This window comes from Rhinatrema bivittatum, chromosome 3 (assembly GCF_901001135.1).
Source record: "Rhinatrema bivittatum chromosome 3, aRhiBiv1.1, whole genome shotgun sequence".
In the NCBI taxonomy this organism is placed as follows: Eukaryota; Metazoa; Chordata; class Amphibia; order Gymnophiona; family Rhinatrematidae; genus Rhinatrema; species Rhinatrema bivittatum.
Window position 1 is genome coordinate 576314215 of NC_042617.1, and position 26490 is coordinate 576340704.

Here is a 26490-nt window from a genome sequence, read left to right on the forward strand (position 1 = left end):
TTTTGGCATGTCTTGTGGTGGTCAGGAGGCCCCCCCCAAGCTGGCCAAAAGTTTCCTGGGAGTCCAGCGGGGTTCCGGGAGCGATTTCTTGCCGCGAATCGTTTTCGTACGGAAATGGCGCCGGCAGGAGATCGAGTGCAGGAGGTCGTTCAGCGGCGGTACCCCGCTGAACGACCTCCTGCAGTCGATCTCCTGCCGGCGCCATTTTCCGTACGAAAACGATTCGCGGCAAGAAATCGCTCCCGGAACCCCGCTGGACTCCCAGGAAACTTTTGGCCAGCTTGGGGGGGCCTCCTGACCCCCACAAGACTTGCCAAAAGTCCAGCGGGGGTCCAGAACGACCTCCTCCGTCGAATCGTTTTTGTCTATGGCCGCCGCCATTTTGCGGCGGACATTTTGAAAAATGGTGCCGGCTGAAGACAACACGATTCTATTGAGGGGGCCGTTCCGGACCGCCGCCGTTCTGGACCACTGCCGGATCCCCAGGTAATTTAAAGCATTGGGGGGGGGTTCGGGAGGGTGGGGGATTTAATTTAAAGGGTCGGGGGTGGGTTTTAGGGGGTTTTAGTGTGCCGGTTTTCCTGCCCTCCCCCTTCCCCCGATTTACGATTTTTTAACGATAAATCGGGGGAATTGGTATTGTATCGTGGCCCTAACGATTTTTTGACTATTTAAAATATATCGGACGATATTTTAAATCGTCAAAAAACGATTCACATCCCTACTGGGTTCACTTCTGAAGGCTGTATCTCAAAAAGGATAGAGACAGGATGAAAACGGTTCAGAGGAAAGAAACCAAAATGGTATGGAGTCTGTTTCAGAAAACTACTAGGACAGTCTGAAGGATCTAAATATGTACACCCTAGAGGAGAGGTGGTACAGGGGAAATATCATCCATATCTCCAGATAACTGACATGTATTATGTAATGTGTGTAAACCATTGCTGCTGTGCTGAGATTGACACAGCCTATGAGACAAACCCCATAGGCCCTGACCAACAGCTGGCAGAGCTATGCTGATGAGATAGTGGACTAGGGCTTCATCTATACCAGTCCCTTTCCCTGCAGGTTGAGCCCTTGGGTTCTGGGGACCAAGATGAGAGTCTCTATGAGAATGGCATAGGTGGTGATCCAGAGTCAGGCAAGGGTCAGAGGCAGGTGACAAACAAAAGTAGTCAGTGCACAAACTTCAAACCTTTTCCATTGGAAAGAAAACAGTAGAACTAGCAGTCACAATATCAAACTCTGGAAGGGGAACTATTCAGAAACAATATCAGGAAATATTTTGTCATGAAAAGAGTGGTGGATGCCTGGAATGCCCTCCCAGAAGAGGTGGTGAAGACAAGAACAGTTAATGAATTCAAAAGGCAATGGTATAAACACTGTGGATCCCTAAATGCTTGAAGACAGGGATGGTATAATATTTCTGCATGGGGGTGACCTGCATGGAGATGCACCTACTACACTTAACTGAATGCATGGGGTAACCTGTATGGAGCGGCACTTACTACCCTTAATAGAATGGGGGTAACCTGCATGGAACGGCAGTTACTACCTTTAACAGAATGCATAGGGGTAACCTGCATGGAAAGGTAGTTACTACTATTAATAGATGCATGGGGGTAACCTGCATGAAGTGACACTTACTACCCTGATCAGAATGCATGGAGGTACTATAAGCAAATTGCTGGGCATACTAGATGGACCATTTGTTCTTTATCTGCTGTCATTATTATGTTAAGTTAGTATGCTACATACTAATAGAGTCCCACTCAGAACTCATTTATATTGACACAGTGCTAACTGTTATGGTTATTGATGTTTGGGTGGATCCTTGGACACTGTGGCAGCTGACCACGCCCACAGGGGGCAGTCCCGTGAGGGACCACGGTGTCAGGTTAGACTCTGGACACACAAACACAGATTTGAATCTTTTATTAATCAGTTTTGGAAACCACCAGAGGTGGCAGTAGTGAGTAGTAGATGTTGAGCCCAGCTGGGCAGGTATCCCACAGAACGCTGGAACAGCGAATCCTATGCTAGGCTGTGCTGTAGTGGAAAGAGACTGAGAGTTATGAGTACACAATGAGAAGCATTCAGAATCCCAGGTAGAATTAGGAGAAGCTCCGAGACCGGGAGAGTAGGCCCTCGAGGAGTGAGTACCTGATCCCTTAGAGCAGAGAGACTCAGTGGTATTGTACTCACTGTAGTGACAGCGATTCCACTAGATGAGAGGTCTGGCACCGGAACAGAGGGCAGGCCCTCGAGGAGCGAGTACCTGGTTCCAGGGAAGCAGTACTGTGGAATAGATGGTAGTTGTCCTCACAGATGGAAACTGTTAGTGAAGTCTTCCAAGTAGAAAGGGTGGTAGATGCAGGCAGCGACTCAGGGAACATGGGCCCTCGAGGAGCGAGTACCGGTTTCCTGATAGCACCTGAAAGAAGCAGAAGAAGCCCCCGAGGAGTGGGTACCCCATTAGCAGTAAGAGTTCCAGTTAGGTCTGGAGTGGCAGAGCAGCTTCGGTACGAAGACCGAATCCCATCCGTAGAGTTACCGTAGCTAACTTGATGAGCTAGTGTAGACTTAAATATCCAGGCAGCGTGACGTCATCTCAGGGGGACGCCCCTGAGGTTTGCGCCAACGTGGAAATAAAGATGAGGGCTGCGTGTGCGCGTGCGCCCTATGGTACCTTGGAGGAGCATGGCGGGAAGCAGCACCAAAGCCGGTCTGGGGACGCCAGAGAGGATGGCTGACAGACGCCGCGTCAGCCAGTAGTCCAAGGTGAGCGGGAGGAGCCGCAAGCAGAGTGAGGACGAAGCCGTCGTAGACCGACGGTTGCAACACTAACTTCCCTTGTAGGTCCTCCTTATTGCACTTAAAGAGACAGCCAAGAGCCATGTCATACTTTTTCTGTAATAGCACAAATCATGGCATAACCATAAGTAAAGATTAAACGACAATATTGTAATAAGGTAAAGGCCATATTAATAGTGGCAGAGGACCAGAATTTTGGGCATGGCCCGTACTCTGCCCCACCTGAAAACTTTCTGGACCTTCAAAAACACAGTAGTTGTCCCTCATCAGTGGCAGTATAATACCCACACTCACTGAGGTAGACAAGCAATTCCATTCATCGTCAGATACCTATATTGTAAAGAACATCTGAAAAAAATGGGCATTAGAATGATAAACATTCTATATAATTCACTCCATTATGAGCTAACAAAAGGATGTCATATAAAAGATGATGCACTTCTTCCTATCTCAAGAGGGTTTCACAATTTCCTAATAGGCACTACACATAGTTAATTAATATAAGGACATCATTCACAGGATGATACACGTCTTCCTCCTTCATGAGGGTATTCATTTCAGATTCAAGCCCATCTAGGTCCATCTAAGTCCATCAAGTCCATCTAGGTCCATGTCTCTTCACCTGAAAAACACAAGAACACACAACACCTTCTACTTTTTTTTTCCTAGTATTGTCTTTGAAAATAAAAATGAATGAGTTCATTTTTGTTAAATTAAATCACACTCTCTTGTTAAGGTCATGCACTACTTCACAGTTGTCCTCAATACTACATTCCTGGCCAGAACAGCAAGAATAAGTTCGGAATCTTCCAGACTTTATCTCCCAGTTCATTCCTGGGTGGAATGACAAATCAGAATAGTTGACCTCTCCTCTGCCATAGGTGTAGACTTCTGAAACACAAAAAAATTAGGTCAAAGAAACCAAAAGCTGCTGGATCTTCATAACACTCTGGCTACTGCAACAAATCACAAAACTATTAGGAGTAGATTTTAAAAAATTGCGCCATTGCGTACTTTTGTTCGCGCACCAGGCGCGAACAAAAGTACGCTGGATTTTATAAAATCCGGGGTCGGCGCGCGCAAGGGGGTGCAAGGGGGGTGCAAGGGGGCGCAAGGGGGTGCAAGGGGGGGTGCAAGGGGGCGCAAGGGGGTGCACATTTGTGCAACCTGCGCGCGCTGAGCCCAGCACGCGCTGTCTGTTCCCTCTGAGGCCGCTCCGATTTCGGAGCTGCCTCAGAGGGAACTTTCCTTCGCCCTCCCCCCACCTTCCCCTCCCTTCCCCTACCTAAACCACCCCCCTCGCCCTATCTAACCCCCCTTACCTTTGTTGGCAGATTTACGCCTGCTAAAAGCAGATGTAAATCTGCGCGCGCCAGCGGGCTGCTGGCACGCTGTCATCCGACCCGGGGGCTGGTCCGGAGACCTCGACCACACCCCCGGGCCGGCGCCACATCCCCAGGCCCGCCCCCGAAACACTGCATCATTTCGGGAACGCCCCCAACACACCCCCTCCCCGCCCCCTCCCTGCTCCTTTTACAAAGCCCCGGGACTTACGCGTGTCCCGGGGCTCTGTGCGCGCCGGCGGCCTATGCAAAATAGGCGCGCCGGCGCGCAGGGCATTTAAATTCCGCCCCTTAGTGTGTCAGTTTAACTTTTCTTTATTTCATAATAAAACCAAACTGTAAAAAATACACTTCTACATTAGAAAATCTAAATTGACGTCATTTATAACTCTGAAACATAGTCAATACAATAGGGTAACTGTCCTTGGACCATTCTCTGAACACAGGCAACTGTTGTGGCTTGATTCTGGGCCTCTACACACAATTCAAGTCCTAGGCCTTTTCAGGCCCAGTTCCGATGTGGGGATGTGGTCTCTCTCCAGTGGGCAACAAGTAAATCTTTATAAAATAAAAACAGGCAAAACCTGTTCTACAAGTTTTAACCCAACAGGTGGCTGACTAAACTTTGAGAAAATCTTGAAGCATGTAATTCTCAGAGTCTCAAAAAGAAACCATTAGGCCAAAAATACATCTCAAACAAGTTGTTTCCAAAACATTAGGATGAAAAAACAGAGTTCAGCACAGAAGGATGCCCACAGAGCTGAACTCTTGATCTGGTTTCAGATCAATTTCACCAGAAGAGATCGCTACCAAGTTATCTGAGATCAGAGCCAATCTTTTCAAGTTTTAAAAAGAATTTAAAAACATATTTATTTAATCTTGCATTTGGAGAACAAAATAATGAAGGGGAGTAAGTAAATTAGAAGGACAAGGAAAGCGGCTAGATTACCATTGTTGCCAGTATCTTTACTGATGCTGTGTTATTTTATATTGGATTTGAATACTTTTATGAATGTTTTATTGTTTTTATTTTGATGTAACTTATTGTTTTAGAATGTAACTTATTATTTTAGAATGTAATCCGGGATCATTTCCTTTGAATAACGGTGCATAAATTGAAATAAATAAATAAATACATACATAAAAGTCAATTTTAAAAGCACTCCTTGTGAAAAAAGTCCATCTAGGCGGGTATCTGGGCCATGCGTGAGCAACGCATATTTTAAAAGCCAGAAATTGCACATGCAAATACGCATATGCGAGGTTAAAAAAGGGCCAGAAAAGGGGCGGAGTTGGGAGCAGGGCATGGATGTTCCTGGGCATGGCCAATAGTTATGTGCGCAAGTCCGTATTTTAAAACTGGCCTCTGCAGCACGCAGCAACCCGTTAGCCACATATATTTACTGTTCCTTCTGATAAAGAGCAAGTCTGAGGAAATTGTGTTCTAGGGCTTACCGAACAGGGTGAGGGGTCAGGGTCAACTGGGGTGAGTGCAGGATGAAGAACCAGAGGGCTCTTGATGACCTTGAGATTGACCGGGCGATCTGGTGGACTAATTGGAAAAACTGGGGATGTCCCTCTCACACATGCATGTTTTAAAATCTGCTTACGGGCATGCACATTAAAGCCAACACTTTCTTAAGGAAGACACACGCATTACATTTGCTTGAATAATGGCTTAAAATTAGGAGCACGCATATGCTCGCTAGGCATATTTTAAATCTTATGTGCAAGTGCGTGCATGATTTAAAATTACAATAATATGCAAACAAGTTTAGCTCATGGTCAGACACTGCAATGTTTCGAATTAGATATCTTCCTCAGGGAATCACTCTTGAGCATGGATTGTACACTAAGTGTCTTGGCTGTTATAACACACCTGAAAAGATGTTGGAGACCATACAATCTTTAAAATAAATGCAAAATACATCTATAAAATGGCACTGTTCAGATCATGTTAGACTTACTCGATATAATGTGGGTAAATATACTTAATTCGAGGACTGTACATGCGCTTGTAATGAAAGATGGCTTTCTACGGTCATCACAGAATCGGCGGGAAAACTTTTACTTAAATTCAGCGTTTTCGGACCACCGACTGTCAGTGCCTTAACAGCGCAAGGAGCAGATCGCTAATGGTATTGATCGCTATCGCGCAAGTAAGTTTCCAACCAAAGTTATGTCGTTTAGTTATAACATTCTTTATTAGTCACATTGAACGTTTTATTGTCATGCATTTATTTTGTGGAATTATCGTTGAAGAAAAGAAGAAGCACTCTGACCATAGAAAGCCATCTTTCATTACAAGCGCACGTATAGTCCTCGAATTAAGGAGTATATTTACCCACATTATATCGAGTAAGTCTAACATGATCTGAACAGTGCCATTTTATAGATGTATTTTGCATTTATTTTAAAGATTGTATGGTCTCCAACATCTTTTCAGGTGTGTTATAACAGCCAAGACACTTAATGTACAATCCATGCTCAAGAGTGATTCCCTGAGGAAGATATCTAATTCGAAACATTACAGTGTCTGACCATACACAATCGTTTGCATATTATTGATATTTGAAGTGTTTAGCATTGACTGGACTTTTGTTTTTACACACGTGATTTAAAATTACAGCATATCTACGCCCACGTGCTCATTTTAAAATTGGCCTGATAGTTTGTCTTCCTTCCTCTTGTGGCTCCCCAATGATAACACCGGTGTTCATATCATATGTTTCAGGATCTACAATAATTATAGCCTGCACACTAGATAGATATCAGGACGGCATTCCTGATTAACCCAATCACAGAGAGTTGCACAGAGTATCCCTGTACTATCTGGAACAGGATCCCGTCTCCCCCGAGATAGCAATCCTGGGAGTGAATATCACTGTAATAAGGCTTTCCCAAAATCATATACTGAAACAACTATTCATCCTAAAATAGTAAACACTTTCTTGTGCAACACAGGTTCATAGCATAACGTATATCCATTAGGTAATATGAGGGTAATTTTCAGAGCTATTTCCACACAGTAAAAATAGTGTTTTATATCCCAAAATGGAGTCTTTAAAATTTGCCTACTCTGCAGTAGTCGCTGACTTTTATCCAAAGAAAGTGGAGGTGTTCCTGGGGGTGGAATCAGGTTGGGGTTAGCACTTACCCCGACTCGTGAACAATTTTGCTGGAAAAAAAAACACACCCACACAAATTGCAGGTGAAGTCTCTGTGCATACTTTTTCTGACTCGGTTTTCAAAGGGAACTTTTTCCCCTTTGAAAATTGATGTGAAGCCTGTCCGCACTGCAGGCTTTACGCTTGTGTGCACAATTTGAAAGTTGCCCTCTGAATGCTTTCTTAGAAAGTCGTGACTTTATGGCCTTTCGCAAACCGAAAAAGACCTTTACAGAAGCAAATCTCATGAGTGTTCAGAAAAGAATGCTACCATTCTTCAAGAAAATATAGGAATAATACCATGCAGCAACAGTCTGGCATGAAAAGAAGGAAGAGCCTAATTTTAGCTCTACGAAGGCAAAGCAAATAATACTTTTTCCCATTAATTCAGACTTACTAGGAAGCATACGTTTCAAGTTCAGCACACACAAAGGTATGCCTTTTATTACAGCTTAAACAAACAGCTGCTCTAATATTTCCTGAAGTTTCATCCATCATGCTACCAGTTTTTCACAGGAGGGAAACACTATATTCTCCTCTTCTGTCTGAAGGGCAACCACGGAGTGCACTTCGAAGGGGAAGCAGACGACATCAAGCAATCTGGAGTGCGGTCTTTGGGGGATACAGAGGGGGGAAAGCAAAGAGGCAGAAATCTTTATCCCTTTTCTCGAAGCCTGAAACTCTCCCTTTTCAGATACGGGGGGCAGGGGGTCCCCAGATTGTATCTTTATCCCGTTTTACCCTTGTATTTGAAAAGTATAAAACCAGACTCTCTCTTTTCATTGTAGTAGTAATAATGAGGACAGAATTCTAGTAGCCATATTGGTGCTGGATACCTATTCTTGGATTAACAAAAAAAAAAAAAAGATTTGGTAATCCATGAGCCTTTGGGAGCACATAATCTTCATTTCTCTCAACAAGAGACCGATGCGGACTTGAAAGCTCAGGCATTACATCTTTTTTGTTAGTCCAATAAAAGATGTCACACCCGATGAGCCCACACTGCGGACAGACATTGTGCAATTCAGAAGTTCCAAGAGTGAGGCTCTGGTTTCATTGAATAAAGCACTTCTGCGTTCACTCAGCCTGGAAAATTCAAAGTATAATGCAGCACAGCATGGTGTGGTGGGGTTTTTTTTTTTTATTAGTTCTACTCTAATCCAGTTCAGATTTACAGGAAACTGTTGCCCATCTGGGTAAATTGTTAAACTACGAGCAGCGTGAATCTCTCAAAGGAGATTGTTTTGAAGTATTTTTGTTTAAAGTAATTGCCACAGAAGCACAGGTATATAGGAAGGCAAGAACTAGGTAAACTTCAGTCCTGCGGCAGTGCTGACAGCAGAAAGCTGCATCTGCTGTTGGACAAATAGGACTTTTGCTGGGAAAGAGTGCTTAAATCCTGCAAATTAATTTGTTGGTGGGTTGAACTATTATTTGTGTGCTGGGAAGTAGAATTTGAATTAATCCTATGTGTAGTTACAGAGTGAATTTTCAAAAGCCGTTTTACACAAGCATATAGAGTAGACCTTTTGAGAATGACCTCTGAGGTTGTATGTGGAAAAGCATATGCAGTGTTATGACCGTCTGCAGTGGCCGACCCAACTCACATCCTGCCATGCCTGGCCCTCCACGCCAGGGGAACTCGCGGCTCTGGCCAGACATTGTTGCCGCGCTGTTCCTGCTCCTCCTTGCTCCACATGGCGGCTGGGACGCCACTGGCCCACGCTCCGACTCCGGGCCTTCCTAGGCGCATGCACGTGCCATCTCTTCTCTATTTAAAGGGCCAATGGCGGGAATCCCTGGGCCATCCCCGACTGATGACATCATTACCTTGGGATATTTAAGCATCAGAGACTTGACTCTGTGCTTCCCTGCTCCTTGGGGCAGCCTATGTTACTACATCAGAGACTTGACTCTGCGCTTCCCCGCTCCTCAGGGCAGCCCCTACGTCATCACACCAGAGACTCTGTTGCTACGCTGTCCCGCCCCTTGGGACAGTCTCTGCATTACTCCTTCAGAGAACCTGTCTCCACGCTCCCGGGGCCTGTTGAGCGCACCTCTGCCTTGGAGGTTCCCATCTGGTACATTGTATCTTCAGTCCTGCCTAAGTACTGTGACTCCTCCAAACTGTGCCTCTCCATCCCACTCCTCGGGGGCGCCTCATAGTACATCTCAGTGCAGGTACTTGCGATCACGTGGCAGTGACGCAGGATGTTCTCACTCTATTGAACTATAGTCGTGTCCCTGATGCAGCTGTCCTCGCCTCCCGACGGTGAGGACCTGTGGGATCCTACCCCTCCACCTCAGGCCAAGAGTCCACAAAACCCATGAACCCTAACATGCAGAAGCTATTTCACCTGTACTTTTACACATACTTGAAAGAGGTGTTTTCCGTCGATAAGCAGGGTGATGTCATCTGATGGCATTATACAGACTCATCTCTCCTAACTAGTGCAGCTTTTATCTCTACTGAACATGTGTGGGAATTGCTTCATGAGCATTCTCACGCTTTTATCATCTGAGCATAGAAAAGATGTGTGCTCTCTCTCTTTGGTATTTTTCTTCAATTCTCTTCTTCTTTTTGTAAATTCTTAGTATTATTTTCTCTTCAAAATTACCTCACTGTCTCAACAGCACCCCCATACTCCTACCTCAACTCCCAACCCCCTCATTGCCCCAATAAACAAACCCCTAAATGTCCCTCCAACACTATCTTAGCCCACCCCACCCGAAACCCCCAAACTAATTGCCCAATCCCCACCCCTACAACCACCCCAACACCCCCTTATCCCATCCTCCTCAAAGATTCCCCCACATACATCCTCACCCCTCCCCAACCCACGTTCGTACGTTCCATTATTGATTTACTCCATGGGGACAGTCTGCATCTCTATTGTTTTGGGCCTAGAAGTCATTCCAGGCCCTACTTAGGTGGGCATTGTGCCTCTTGAACCCCCTTCACAGGAAACAGGATGGCATCTTGCCACACCATCAGGGACGCCAGTCGGTATACATCCTTGGTGGTGAAATTTGGCTGGCATGTGGGGGGAGCCATCTTGGAATGAGCCTGCCCTAAAGGAAGCAGACGTTTGTGTGTGTGCGGTGTGGCAATTTAAGCAAAAATGTGCACATGCATGAGTTCACATTTGTGCACAATGTACACCTGTATATGTTATATTAAAGATATGTGTATTTTTATCATCTGCACATGTAAAAATGCACAAATTATAAAATACAATCATACCTTCATGTGGCACACATATATGGTGTCCCAAGCACTTGTTTCAAAGTTATCTTCCTTGTGTTGAATTTAATTCTAAGTTTATAATTGTGTGTATGCTGAGAAGCAGAGAGTATGAATTAATCCTGAGTGTAGTCTAAAGTTTGAGTTTAATTCTAAGTTTATAATTGTTTGTGTTATGGAAAAGAGACAGAGTTTGCCAAAGGTCATTTGCTTGATCTGAGAAAGTGTGATAACTGGTTCCTGGGCAAGCCAAAACTAATGTTTGATTCCCGTCTCTATCTCCAAACCACTCCAATCACATATAGATTATTACCCTCATTAGGAGGAAAATCATCAAAACAAGGGTCAATTAGGGATTTAGAAAAATGTAATTAAACCTTATTTTTAGTAATTGACTAATTTTAGTCCTATTGCTGGTCATTGATAAATAGATAAATAAATAAAGTTAGTTTATTTAAAATATTTTAAAAACTTAAAATACATCAAATAATTAAAATTTAAAATCCTTGAATTTAATCATACCCACTTCTTAAACGGCTTTTAAAGCTTTAACAATACAACAAAATTAAGATGCAGATAGTCCCAATCTTGCTGTTGGACTTCATTCTAGTCGTTTGCACTGAAGGCCACATGTATGTTGAAAAGTTGTATGTGTGCACCTGGTGCAAAAAGCTCCTGGCTCGCAGAGAACAAGTCTAATCTCTGAAGGCCAGAGTGAAAGTCCTGGAGGAGATGAGTGGTATATAGAGGGAGATAGCAGAGAAGTCTAAAGTCCAGTCTAGCACTCCTCTGATGCTTTGGAGGATCAAGGTCACCTGAAAGGAGACCATCACTTTGGTGTGGCAGGAAGTGATCATGTAGCTAGGACCTGCCTTCTAGGTGATGCCTTATTCTTTCTACCGAGGATAGATCTCCAGGACTGTGGACCCAGTAAGGAAGGGTTAAATAAAGAATTGTTCTCCTGTAAATAGGTCCACTGTCTGTTAACAACATTTGTTACGGTTACCGCACATAACCACACAGCAGATAGTTTCAGCTGTTGAGTAGCTATGTCGGCCGTTGTATATCTTTATCTGTACCCAAGTATTAAATGTATCTATCCTCTTGCCTGCTACTATCCCTCCCGTGCGCCTCTTCTCTCGCACCCCCAGTTTTAAGACCCCTGGTTTTTGTAACTGATATCTTCCCACTTCTTTTTCCCTAGTTAATTGTAAACCGGCATGATATCTCTGATGATGGTCAGTATAGAAAAACCTACAAATAAATAATAAATAAGGGTTAGGACTGCTATTGTAGTTGGTGATTCAGTCATTTAGAATGTATTTCTAGGTGGATGGTGGTTAATTGGCATGATGATTGCTTGCTAGGGATGTGCATTTGTTTAAAACAAATGAGCAATGTGTGACAAGTAAGGTCAATTTGTTTCATTTGGGGGCCTCAAAACAAATCGGGAGTCCCCTGAATGAAACGAACCTCATTCATTGCATTTGTTTTAAATGAATCCATAGAGAGAGAGACAGGAGGTGATGCTGGTGAGGGAGAGCAGGCAACAGTATAGGCAGGGCCAGAGAGAGCAGGAATTAGGCCCCTGCCAGCTAAGAAAAGTAGGCCCCCATGTAAGGTTCTGATGTGATACTTAATAAGAGAAATCGTTTTCTAAATATCTCAAATAATTTTTATTTATTTAAGAAGGCTTTACGAGATTTTTTGTTAGCAAATTCTTCAATTACAACTGAAATTTTTATTTATACATGTTAGAAATAGATATATTTAGCTTTTTTTTTAAAATTTTGCCCAACAAAAGTAGGCCCCTTGAACATTGTAGGCCCTAGCCAAATGGCCATGCTGGCACCCCCTTTCTCCTGGAGTGAGTACAGGAAAAGAGGATACATGAAGCCTCTGCCACTGTTTCTCAGGGTTCATCTGCCTCTACCTCCACTTCAGTACCAGCATCAACATCCACCTCCAAGGATGCACACAAAGGCAAGGGATCACGAAAGACATCTGTGATCTGGAGGCACTTTCAATTGAGGGAGGACCCGTGCTTTGCACAGTGTAATTATTGTGCCAAGGACATCAACTGAGGCCAGCAACTGGGTGGGCCATTTAAGCAATTCTGGGATGGAGCATCACCTGAAGAAGCAGTAACCCCTTCAATATTCAACTGGAGATGGTAGTAGCAATAGTTGGGGGACCTCTTCTTCAGTCCAGAGTACACTGTTTGAAAAGGGGACGAGTATTCCTCAAGCTGCTCCCAGGCCCTTGGCTCTTTCTACCAGTCAGGTGGCAAAAAGCAGGAAGATGAGGAGAAGACAGGGAGTACTGACACAGAAGAAGGACTGGCAGGCAGATGAGGAGTGAAGATACAAAGAGGCAGGGCAGGCTGGAGAGACAAGGCAAGACTGGGCAAGGATGGAGGGACGAGGGAAGGCTAGAGACAGGAATTGTGAAAACTGGCAACTCGCACTACGGAAGTAGCAGGACCTGTTGCTGAGGCAAAGCGCTGGAGTCTGAAGAGCCCTTAAATAGAATGAAGCAGGTTATGTCATCTGTGTGTGCTGTGGCCTATTTCCCACCTTGGGCCCTTTAACTGGGAAAGTGTCAGGCGAGCGCACACCTAGAGGAGCTGGCAGAATCAGCGGCTAATAGTGGCATTTTGATGCGAAGGTTGCTGGTGTTGGTGAGAGCAGCAAATCACACGGTCATCCCAAGAGTTGCTAAATGTGACAGAGAGTATGTGTGTGCGTGTGTCACTGCATGTGGGGGAGAGAAAAAGTGTGTGTGCGTGTGTCACTGCATGTGGGGGAGAGAAAAAGTGTGTGTGTGTGTATGTGATTACATGTGGCGTGAGAGAGAGCATTTGTGTGTGATTGCATGTGGGAAAGAGAGAGAGAGAGAGAGTGTGTGTGTGATTGCATGTGGGGGAGAGAGAGAAAGTGTGTGTGTGTATGATTCCATGTATGAGAAAAAAAAAGCATATATGTGATTGCATGTGGAAGAGAGAGAGCATGTGATTGCATGTGGGGGAGAGTGTGTGATTGCATGAGGGAGAGAGTGCTTATATATGCTTGCTTGTGGGAGAGAGCATGTATGTGATTGCATGTGGGAGAGAGAGAGTGTGTGTGTGTGTGTGTGATGGCATATGGGGGAGGGAGAGATAGGGTATATGTGTGTGTGATTATATGTGGGAGAGACAGCTTATGTGTGTGACTGTGGGAGAGAGACTAAGCATGTATGTGATTGTATATTGGAGAGAGAGCATATGTGTGACTGCATGTGGGAAAGAAAGCATGTTTGTGATTGCATGTGGGAGAGCGAGCGTGCGTGTGATTGTGGGAAAGAAAGAAAGCATTTTTGTGACTGCATGTGGGAGAAAGAGCATGTGATTGTATGTAGGACAGAGAGAGCATGTGTGTGACTGCATGTGGGGGAGCGAAAGAGCAAATGATTACATGTGGGAGAGAAAGAGCATGTTTGTGATTGTATTGAAAGAGAGAGTGTGTGACTGCATGTGAAAGAGAGAGAGAGCTTGCAATTGCATATGGGAGAGTGAGAGAAAGAGTGTGTGATTGCATGAGGGAGAGAGTGAATGTGATTGTATGTGAGAGGGAGAGAGAATGTGTGTGTGTGTGTGATTGCACGTGTGGAAAGAAGGAAAGAAAGAGTGTGTGTGTTGGAGAGTATGTATAAATGAGAGAGAGAGGTGAAAGTTTAGCCCTCTCCCTCACCCCAACCAATTTATGACATCTCAGGGTGACTCTAAACTAAAAGTTCTCAAATATTAGGGATGTGAATCGTTTTAGGACGATTAAAATTATCGTCCGATAATTTTAATATCGTCTTAAACCGTTATGGAACACAATACAATACAGATTCTAACGATTTATCGTTATAAATCGTTAGAATCGTGAGCCGGCACACTAAAACCCCCTAAAACCCACCCCCGACCCTTTAAATTAAATCCCCCACCCTCCCGAACCCCCCCCAAATAACTTAAATAACCTGCGGGTCCAGCGGCGGTCCGGAACGGCAGCGGTACGGAACGGGCTCCTGCTCTGAATCTTGTCGTCTTCAGCCGGCGCCATTTTCCAAAATGGCGCCGAAAAATGGCGGCGGCCATAGACGAAAAAGATTGGATGGCAGGAGGTCCTTCCGGACCCCCGCTGGACTTTTGGCAAGTCTCGTGGGGGTCAGGAGGCCCCCCACAAGCTGGCCAAAAGTTCCTGGAGGTCCAGCGGGGGTCAGGGAGCGATTTCCCGCCGCGAATCGTTTTCGTACGGAAAATGGCGCCGGCAGGAGATCGACTGCAGGAGGTCGTTCAGCGAGGGTTCCGGCGCCTCGCTGAACGACCTCCTGCAGTCGATCTCCTGCCGGCGCCATTTTCCGTACGAAAACGATTCGCGGCGGGAAATCGCTCCCTGACCCCCGCTGGACCTCCAGGAACTTTTGGCCAGCTTGTGGGGGGCCTCCTGACCCCCACGAGACTTGCCAAAAGTCCAGCGGGGGTCCGGAAGGACCTCCTGCCATCCAATCTTTTCGTCTATGGCCGCCGCCATTTTTCGGCGCCATTTTGGAAAATGGCGCCGGCTGAAGACGACAAGATTCAGAGCAGGAGCCCGTTCCGGACCGCTGCCGTTCCGGACCGCCGCTGGACCCGCAGGTTATTTAAGTTATTTGGGGGGGGGTTCGGGAGGGTGGGGGATTTAATTTAAAGGGTCGGGGGTGGGTTTTAGGGGGTTTTAATGTGCCGGTTTTTCGATTTTTAACGATTTTTAACGATTTTTCACGATATTTTACCCCCCCAAACGGCAACAATACGATTCCCTCCCCCTCCCAGCCGAAATCGATCGTTAAGACGATCGAGGACACGATTCACATCCCTATCAAATATGGAGATTAGGGTTTTTTTTATCCTTAGAAGTTTTAATTATTGGTATTATTTGCTGTGTCTGCTCTTTTGAAATATTTTATTTGTTTTTGGAAAATTTTAAAAAGTTTGTGTATAAGGTTTTAATTATTGGATGCTATTCTTTTCATGAGCTGTTTTGAAAATGTTATTCTTTGTATTGTATGGTTTTACTGATATGATTGTTGGTTTATATTTCTTAAGTTTGTTGCTTGATGTTTTATGAGGTATGGTAATGTTTCTGTTTTCCATTGTTGCACTGCATATTGAGTTTGGCTTGTTGCAGTTTCCAATTCAGTTTTTGTCTGCATATTTCTATTTTTATGGTCATTTTATTCTGTATTTGGTGAGTTTTTGTCTGTATATTTCTATTTTTATGGTTATTTTATTCTGTATTTGGCGAGGTTCTGCATGCTGAGGTGAGGTATTCTGTTAGCTGACATATAGTTTCTGTGTGTAGATCTATAGCAGCCTGGTCTGTTCTGTTATTCTAATATTTATTATTATTTATTTTTATTTTAAAATTTGTTTATACTGCAGCTTATTACATCGTAGTAAGGGTGTATTGGCAAAGGGGGAGGGACTGAGAGACATTTCTCTCTTTTCCTTTTTTACAATATTGTTTTGATGTGGGAAAAAGCATATCAGTTTCAATCATATTTTTGCATAACTCTTGAATATTTTAACTTAAAATTAATATCAAAACTAATATTCAAGAATTGTGGGAAAAGAATCTGGCAGATCAGGGTATAGACAGGCTTGTGGCTCTCGAGGACCAGTTACCTACCCCTGATTTAAATCTAGTTTAAAAGCTGCTCTATCTCTTACATTATTGTTTGCTAACTTAACTCCCCAGGTAGTTAAGTTAGCAAACAATAGAGTTGTACAGGGAAAACTTTTGGGAGGTTTCTTTTCTCACAAATTGTGGTTTGTGGAATAATTGATTCATTTCATTCGTGTGAAAAAAATGAATCAAACATTAAAAAAAAAAAAAAAATGGGGCCTTCCAAGGCCTCTCACCTACCCAGAATAATGTCGGGCCCCCACTTACCCAGTCTCGTGGGTTTCCACCAGTAAAGTCTTGGCCTTGCATAGGCTGAGGCCACGGTAGGCCATCATTACCTCAGCCTCGGCGCGGGTCATCCAGTGCTCCTACCATGTGACAGGGGCCGGCCAATGGCATGGATACCCTGTCACATGCTAAGGGCAAAGGGCCATCGGCGCCATTTTGTTTACTGGCATCAGACAGCCCGAGGGTGGGAGAACGCTCCCGGGACCCCCGCTGGACGACCAGGCACTTAAAAACTTTTTCAGGGGAGGGGGGGTTGGAGGGGTCCGGAGGGTGGGGGGATACTAAAGAACTAATTTTAAAGGGTTGGGCTGTGTTTTTGTAAGTGCCCGTCCTTCCCGACCCCCCCATAACGATAAGAGAACTAACGAAATTAATTGTGGGGTTTTCTATCGCTATCAGGGACCCCCCGATATCTGACGAGATTGAAAATATCATCTGATATTTTCAATCGTCAGATAAACGATTCACATCCCTAAGTGGAGAATAAAGTCCAGTCCATTCAAGCCTTGAATTCAGCCATAATTAAAGATCAATTAGCCTGTTCAAGGAGACTGGAGACACTGGAAAATAAAACCAGACAGTTCAATTTAAGGATTGTAAACTTTCCACACATTGTCGGTGAAAATTTCTATATTACTTTCAAGCATTTTTTTTTTTTTTTTTATAATTTTTTCTTTATTGAGCATTTTCAAATGTAAGTTTACAATTTTCACATTTCTGTGCATAATGAAGGAAAATTTAGTGGACAGTTTAACATCACAAATAAAGAATAGTACTCCATTCCAAACTTTAAACTTATCCATCTCACTAAAACAAATAATGGTGGGGACTTGCTTATTTAAACAAATTATAATAATACTAAATCAGAGAGATTGCTGCCAATTTATATACTTGTTGACCTATTCTCCTGCAGGTAAAATTACATTCAAATTCAAATTTTCTTCACTTTTATCCTTCAAAAATACCTCAAGGTGTGAAGGGTCCATAAACACATATTTTTTTCCTTGAAAATTAATAAAACATTTACTTGGATATTTCAAATAGAATGAGGCTCCTATTTCTATTATTTTTGTTTTCAAGGCTAAAAATTTCTTTCTCCTTGCCTGGGTAGGCTTGGATACATCAGGAAACACATATACCTTCTGCCCGCAGAATGTTATATCCTTATTTTTTAAGAACTTACTAAGAATGAGCTCTTTATCCTTTTCTAAAACAAAAGAGACAAATAATGTGGCCCTCTTGTTAATCAAATCTAGAGAATCTTCCAGAAATGTAGATATTCCTGGTGTATTATCGTCTAATACCCCAGGAATATTACTATTCTGAAATGGAAAATAATATATTTTAGATATTAAGGGTATCTCCTCACAAACTAAATTTTCCCTAACATATTTGGCAAACATTTCAGAAGGTGATATTAATCTTGTATAGGGAAAATTTACAAAACGTAAATTTTTCACTCTAATGAAATTTTCAATATTTTCCAAATTAGAGTGCAATACCATATTATCAGCAGTATGACAATTTTCTAACATTTTCACATTTTGCCGAGGTGAGAGTGGGACCGGCGATTGTGTGGGGAGAGAGACGCTGCCGCCACCCTGCCTGGCTCAACGGAGCTGAACTAATCACTATCCAGCTCAGCTGTGGCTCTCCTCCGCTGACGTCAACTGCCAGAGACCATGAGGGTAAAAACCCGCGGATAGCGGCGCACCGTCGACGCCGGCGCCCGCCGAAGCCGCGCACGCCAAAGGGGCGTGCGCGGCTTAGATCGGCTTCGATCGCCTGCAGATTGCCTGCAGATCGCCCTAATTGGTCTTTGGATTAATGGGGCGAAAAAGAAAAGCCAAGTTGGTGACATCATCTCCGGCCCCGCGAATAACTGGTCCCATGGATGCTCACTTGAGTAGAGGGAATTTGCCACGGAAGGACAGTGAAGGGGACTCATTGGAAGCCTCCTTAAGTCCTGGCATAAGACCTACACCTCTGCAGCCCCCAGGAGGAACATCAGGATGTGATAACCCCAACGGAGAAGCTGCAAATGTAAGTGGCTTTGAATTACCTTCGAGGTCGCTGGATTTTGTAACACCTCCCTGCTTAAAGCTGATACAGCAGGAAGCAGGGGTAGGAACTCTATCGGTGCAATTAGATAGTCCTCGGCTTGCTACCATGGACGAATCTAAAATCACACTGGGTGATCTGTGGAGGATGTTGGTAAAGCTGGATTCAAATATGACACAAATGAACTCCTCCTTTACTACAATAGTAAATGGAAATAGATCTCTTATACAAGAACAAGGGACAAAATTAAAAGATGTTGAGGTTGTAATTAATAATTTAACACTTTCAAGCATTTTTGAATAGAAGCCCTTGGACTTTCTGAGGATAATTTGCCTTCTAGAAATTTCACTCGTTTTCTTAATAAAAGGTCTTCTAATATTGGTGAAACGCCGGCTTCACCTATATCGGCTAACTTAACTGATTTTCTTGAGAATTCAAATTTGGAAGTAATAGATAGAAAAACTCGGTTAGTTTCCTTTATTTCTATGACTGATGTTAATAATGTAATGAAAGTTTTTTTTAGGAAGTTTCCTGTAACATTTCATGATCAATCTGTAAAAATTTATCTGGATTTATCTCAAGCGACACAACTTCGGAGAAAGGAATTCTTGTCTTACAGGCAAGATGTTCTCTCATTAGGGTATACTTTCATATTGAGGTACCCATGTAGGTGTATTTTGAAAAGGGCCGATGAGACCTTTATTTTCTTTCAGTCTGATCAATTACAACAATTTGTTTTAGCTAGAAAACCATCCACCTCTTCCCCAGTTGTTCATTAGGAAGTGGGCTTATGAAAATAGAAAACTGGTTAATATCTTAAGCAATGCTATAATTGTGATGAATTTCCTAAGTTGTTGAAACTCCTACATTTTCCCTTGCCTTTCTCAAGTTATGAGTTACTCTTTTTTTCTTCGTTTAATTATAACACAAATTGGATATGGAATCTTTCTTTTTCCTTTCTCTTTGAAATAATTTTGACCTTTGTTAAAATTGAGATAACTAACTGTGATATCTGTAAATCTATTCAATTTGTAAAATTTGAAAAACTGATAAATAAAGAATTAAAATAAAATGCTTTGGGGTAGATTTCAAAAGAAGCGCGTGCACATGTATGCCTGATTTTATAACATGCGCGCGCAGGCGCATTTGTGTTATAAAATCCGGGGTCGGGGCGCGCAAGGGGGTGCGCAATTGTGCACCTTGAGCGCGCCGAGCCACGCTGCCTTCCCCCGTTCCCTCCCAGGCCGCTCCGAAATCGGAGCGGCCTGGGAGGGAACTTCTCTTCCCCCTAGCCTGACCTTCCCACCCTTTCCCCTAACCTTCCGCCCTCCCCCCCCCAGCCCTACTCTAACTCCCCCTGGCCTTTATTTTACCTTTTGTGCCTGCCTCCGGACAGGCGCAAGTTGTGCGCGCCGGCCGAGCAGCAAATATGGCTGCTGTGCTGGGAGCCTGACCCCGCCCACGCCCCGCCCTCGGACCGCCGCTTTTGTAAAGCCCCGGGACTTACACGCGTCCCGGGGCTTTAGGCACGTCGCCAGGCCTTTTTAAAATAGGCCCGGCGCGCGTGGACCCGGTTATGCGCATAAATCCTCCGGATTTACGCGTGTAACCCTTTTAAAATCTGGCCCTTTATTTTCAAAAAACAATTATCCAGGTAAAAGGGCTTTTGACAATTGCCTACCCTGTACATGCATTGCCATGAAGGTGCTTCCGGGAAAGGGTTAGGTTGGAGGAGAATACAACACCCATAGTTGTATTGTTGCCAAAATTATGGGGCGGATTTTAAAAGGCCTGCGCGCGCCGGCGGCCTATTTTGCATAGGCCGCCGGCGCGTGTAAAGCCCCGGGACGCGCGTAAGTCCCGGGGCTTTCGAAAAGGGGCGGGAGGGGGCGTGTCCGGGGGTGTTCCCGAAACGACGAGGCATTTCGGGGGCGTGCCGTGGCGTTTTGGGGGCGGGCCCGGGCGTATTTTGTTCGCGCCTGGTGCGCGAACAAAAGTACGCGATCACGTATTTTTTAAAGATCTACCCCTATGTGTGTTGTTTTAGTCAGAAAAAGTATCTGCAGAAAAATGAGGGGATATCTCTGTTGGTACTTTTTCCTTAGACATCTTTCAAAAGGAAAGTATGTATGTACCTTCTCTTTTAAAAATGGTGCAGAATCCAAGAGTACAAGTATCTACAGACTTTTCACCTGCCCACAGTTTTGAAAATTGCACCCCCCCCCCCCTTTGAAGGAATAGCACATTGAAATGCTACAATAATGAAAGCCTTTTTATTGCATCTCTAGAGATGTAAATAGTGCTGCAATAACACAAACCTTTTAACTGCACCTCTAGAGGTATAGTTACAAGTTTCACTTTAATGGTAACATCAATGCAGATTTTCTGTTTAATGCAAACTGTGCAACTATTGCATTATTGGGAAAGAATTATTTTAAGATGTAAAGCAAGCGTTAACACATGTTAATTGCCTGAATTACTGCTAATAAATGCCCTTTAGTAAGCAAGCAGATCCTCTGGTATGTTACCTCCTCTGGTACTGTTCTCCTGTCATTAATGGTTCCAGTCTCACTTCTTGTAGCAACAATCTTACTATAAGTGTTCTCACTTTCGTCAGTACATGGTTCAATTCCTGAGTTAGATCTCTTATACCCTGGACCAACTGAGGCTGGGAATGCTGCAGACAGGAAGCCTAATCTTTAATCCTATCCACTATACAGCATTTACACACGTAAGTGCATGTGCAGAGATTAATGCTAGTATTTTATAAATTGTATGGTAAGAGCTATACAGTTTATAAAATACCGCAAAGTTCTGCTCCAAAAGTGCAGACGTGTATTTAACTATATTTCCAGTGCAAGAAAATGCCTTTCTTTCTCTACCTATTTTATAACCACACGTGTACATTTTAGGTGCATTAAAAAAATTTAACTTGAACATGTAATAACCCTGATTTATAAGCGGAGACAGGTATTTTATAAATTATGCGCATATACTCCATTTGGAACATGCTTAGTTGCACGGGTAACTGAAATCACTTTGCAGATACTTTCGCCAGTTCACCCAGTCCTTCTCCAGTTCACCTAGACTCTCTGGGAGGCCATCCTGAACCCCACACAAATTTACCCAGACCTCCCACCCAAAAACTGCAGACAATAGCCAACTCTGATTTCCCTTGTGCGAATAAATTAGCAGGTGTAAGCATGTACGAATAAGTTCAGTGATGTATACATGTATATCTCTTTCAAAATAGCAACTACTGCACATAGGTCTGAACCCTGCCCTGGAATGCCTCTAGCCTGCCTCTGTTTTTCACCAGTAAAATGTATGTGAAATGGAAAATACTTGTCTACGATTGGTGTTTATAAAGTAGCATTCTCGCAAGTAATGCTACTTCCGCGCATATATGCTATTTTGACACATGAAACCCCTTTGAAAATGTACTCACCAGCATTCAAAGCCCCCAGGAGAGAGAGAGAGAGAGAGAGAGAGAAATCATTATCCTCTCAACAGCAACAGCTAGAGTCAGAGCCCATAATTGTGGGGTTCCTAAGAGAACTCTAGTGCATGCCCCCCCCCCCCGGTCCGATGATTGTTGCTGCGATGGCTAGAGTAAGTAAATAGTTTGGGAGGAGGGGGGCAGGAATTTAACAGGGGAGGTCATCCTGGATAGTTGCATGTAAAGGCTCATGGTGTCATGATCTCAGGCCTGGCTCCGATTTAAGCTGGAGGCCCGAACGGTGAGGTGAAAAAGTACACTTGGGAAAAAGAAAAGGCAAGGATTAACCTCTGCACACCCCACAGCTATTCTTATCGTAAGTCATTTGTAAGGCGACTTTGCCTAGAGCCTTGGTTTGGTTTACTTTTGACATTATTTTTTTGTTTTGCCTCTGTACCATGGGGACCTACAGATTTAATTTATATATCATGATTTGTTAGAGCAGTGGCACATCAATGGGCGTACAAGCTAAAGGTTAATGGATTCCCCACCACCATCTCTCAAGCAGAAAGAAAACCTTGGAAAGAAAATTCAGGCTGCAATTAATGTTCTGCAACCTTCATAAGTGATGTAGGCATTCTTTTAAAAGCAGAATATTGCTGGCATAAAACAAGAATATTAAAACAGAATTAAATATTTTGCTAAAAGAGGCAAAAACAAAATTAGCCAAAGCACAAAGTGAGGTGCAGTAGCTCTTTGTTCAGCACCTTTCTTTCCCGTTCTTATGTGTTTTGTTCAGCGGTGGCTGATCATGTAGCTCCATATGGAAAGGGCCTCTGATTTGGATTCCTGAACATACCCAGATCAGTCCAGACAAGCGGGTTCTGGGACAGCACTGTCAGTTTCAAGCGCTGCCTTTCGGGCTGGCCACCACCGCCCCGCGGACCTTTACAAAGGTGATGGTGGCAGTGGCGGTGGTGCTGCGACAAGAGGGATTCCTGGTGCACCCACGCGAGAACCTCATGTATTACAGCTTACCCTGCATTCATTTTCCTTTTTCTAATGGCAGAAGTTTTGTTGTTTACTAACACCGATGTTTGCGATTTTAAAAAGGATTGTACCTTGAGATGGTGCAAGAGACTGTGTCACATTCACTCCAAAGGTAAATTCATTGATTGTTTTATTTTTTTCTGTGAATAATCATACAACCCCCCCCCCAGCCCTATCTACCCCCCCCCCCCCACCTTTATTCCAGAAGTTATGCCTGCTCGAGGCAGGCGTAACTCGCGTGCGTCAGCCGGCTGCCGGCGCGCCATGTTCCGGTCCGGGGGCTGGTCTTGAGGCCGCGGCCACGCCCCCAGAATGCCCCCAGGCTGGAACCATGCCCGTGGCCCCACCCCGGAAGGCGTGCCGCCGCGACACGCTGCTACGTGCCTCAAGGAAATCCCCGGGACTTACGCGCATCCCGGGGCTTGCGCACGCCACCGAGCCTATGCAAGATAGGCTCGGCACGCACAGGGGGGGGGGGGGGGTTCGGGGTAGGTTCGGGGTAGGTTTTTGGGGGTTACGCGCATAACCTACGTGCATAATCCTTTGAAAATCTACCCCACAATCTTCCTTTACATTTTTGGAATAGTGGTTTATATCATATTTCAAGTCTGTTGAGTGTGAATTTTTTAATTACAAATTTCCCTTCCATCCACCCTGTGGCATGCTGATTCCATGGTGGGAGGACAAGCTGGGTGAGGGGCTACAGCCAGGGCCAGAGCTGGAGAAGGAGGCCCCTCCCCCAGAGGAGCAAAAAGAAGGAGAACAGAATCCAGCAGGTCCTTCAGCACAATTCCTCCCCCACAAAGGGAAACCAGTTATGTGGATTGTATGGAAAAAGTAAAGATAATTAAGTACCAAGAGATGTAATCAGAGAGACCAAGAAAATGTGGCCAAAAGATTTAGAAATAGTCCCAATTATATTGGGTGCCACTGGTCTGATTAAGAAGAATTTTCATGCGCATCTTGATATGTTGCCTGCTAAGATTATACTCTATGAACTTCAGAAGGAGGCTCCTCTTGGCACAATGCAAGTACTAAGTAGGGCATTAGCAGCAGTGCTGGTGCAAAGGTCTGCAGCCACCCTAGGCAGCGATGACGTAACGGCATCACGTAATCTCTGTCTCTCTCTCTCTCTACTCCCGAACCCTGCAAGTCGCGCACCACAAACCTCCAAAGCTCTGCTCACATACCTCGACCTTTCCCAGCTCCATGCCTCTCCACCCTTCTTTGCTGCTTTCAAAAATGCCGCCCTGGACTGTAGATGCTGGGGTGGGGGAGGGGGGGGAAGGAGTCAAGATGGAGGCCTAACATCGGCATTCCTCTGCTTGGCGCTTCTCTGAAACCTTTGTTTCCACGAACTTTTTACCTTTAAAATGCCGGCAAAGAGAAAGGGGAAATTTAAAATCTTTCCCTCGGAGCCTCTCTCTCATTCTGGGCAGCAAACGATAGTGCAATGCCTGGCCACGGCTACACATTTGGGGCCAGGAGATCCGGCTGCTGTAGTGAGCGGAGGAGAGCTCACCACAGCCTCAGAGGAGGCGTCCCTGAGCCCGCTTGATGTCAGACCTCCACCGCCAGTGCGGGAGGGGCCGCAGCAGCTGGTCAGGCAGCGTCCCGGAGGGGCTTTTCGAGCCGCTGACACCGAGGGAGCAACTGCGAAGCATGCTCCCGTTCTAGAGGGGCTGGAGACCGTAACGGGAGGACCAGACTGCCAGATGAAACACCTTACGGGGCGAGCGGTGGAGTAGAAGGTGAGAGGCTGATGGTGCCTGAAGAGAAAACCTTCGCATTGATCCAGAAACCAGCCGTAGTTACCCTTGATTCCATATGGGAACTTGTTACAAATATGGGTAATGCTATTTCTGAATGCTCTTTCAAGATAACTACACTATCACAACAACTAGAGACAGTATGCAAAAATAATGTGTTACAACACCAGGATAATCAGCAAAAATGTAATATAAATGTAATTAAGGGAGTACAAAGTTCTTTAATTCAAGATGGTGAGATCCTGAATAGAAGGATTGAATTTGTTGAAAACAGGCTGAGACACCTAAACCTCCATTTTCTAAACCTTCCAAGGGTGGTGGGGGGAATTACCACGTTTTACTTCAAAGAGATTTCTTTCTTGAAATTCTAGAATTTTCCTTGCAAGCGATTCCCCCCTTGGGATAAAGTATACTTTCTACCATCTGGTTTAGGATTTCAAACGCAAGCACTGGCTGTTGATTTGGATAACCTTACAAATTATTTGGAATCCTCCAATTATGAAGTGATAGAAAGAGCCACACTGCCGGTTTCCTTCTCAACTGATAGTGACTTGAGCGCTGTTATGAAGAAGTATTTCGAGAAATCTAACATCCTGTTCAGGGGACAGCCTGTGAGAATTTTCCCGGACTTGGCCAAGACCGCACCAGAAAGAAGGAAGGATTTCTTGGCTTTGAGGCAGAATACCTTGGCCATAGGGGCATCTTTCTTTCTAAGGTATCCGTGCAAATGTCTGGTCAAGTTCAAAGGAGACAATTTTGTGTTTCTCTCACCGGAGCAACTTAAAAAGTTTATTGAGTCTAGGAGAATGTTACCTTCTGGTGTGATCAGACATAAAATATTAGTAGCTGTGTTATGCTATGTCTTTTCAGGTATATGTTTCTTATATTTTCCTCGATTTAAGTCTGCCTCCCCCTCAGGATTGGGGTCTATTGGATACAATGTGTAGTATGGGAAATGGTATTCCTTTCCTTTGTCCTTTTAGTTTTGTTGCCTAAATTGATGTCTCACATTTCTGTAGCAAAGTGGATTCTTTGAGAAATAATTTTTGAAATTTCAATAAATAATAAATAAAAAAAAAAATGCCGCCTTCACGTCCGACGACGGCAACCCGCCCACTTCTGGTGCCCTAGGCAGCCGCCTAGTTTGCATAATGTTCCCGTTAGCTTTGATAAGCAGTAAATTTGAGAGGTTGAGATCATCCCCAATATGGCTTATGAATGAGGTTCATTCCTGTCAAAGTATACACAATAAATACCTAACTGGAGAAACTGCACCAAAGGAAACTAAAAAAGTTGAAATATTTTTAATTCTTTTTTTCAGTAAAGTTTTTTTTTAATGACCCTACTATGTGATGTCAGCTCCTTTAGGTGAGATTTATGATGCACAAGAAGTGAATGTAAACATATGATTTGAAAGAGTAATGTTTGTGTGGAAGGGGGTATGTTAAAGTTACCTATGTATGTAAAATATGTAATAGAGAAGGAGGAAGTGACATCACCAGCCGTGAAGGCCAAATAAGTTCACAAGTCTGCTCAGGTGAGCTTATAAAAGCCAGAAAAAACAGCAGATTTGATATCACAGGACTTCCAAAATAAATTCCCAAGTGATAAAATAGGGTCAGGGA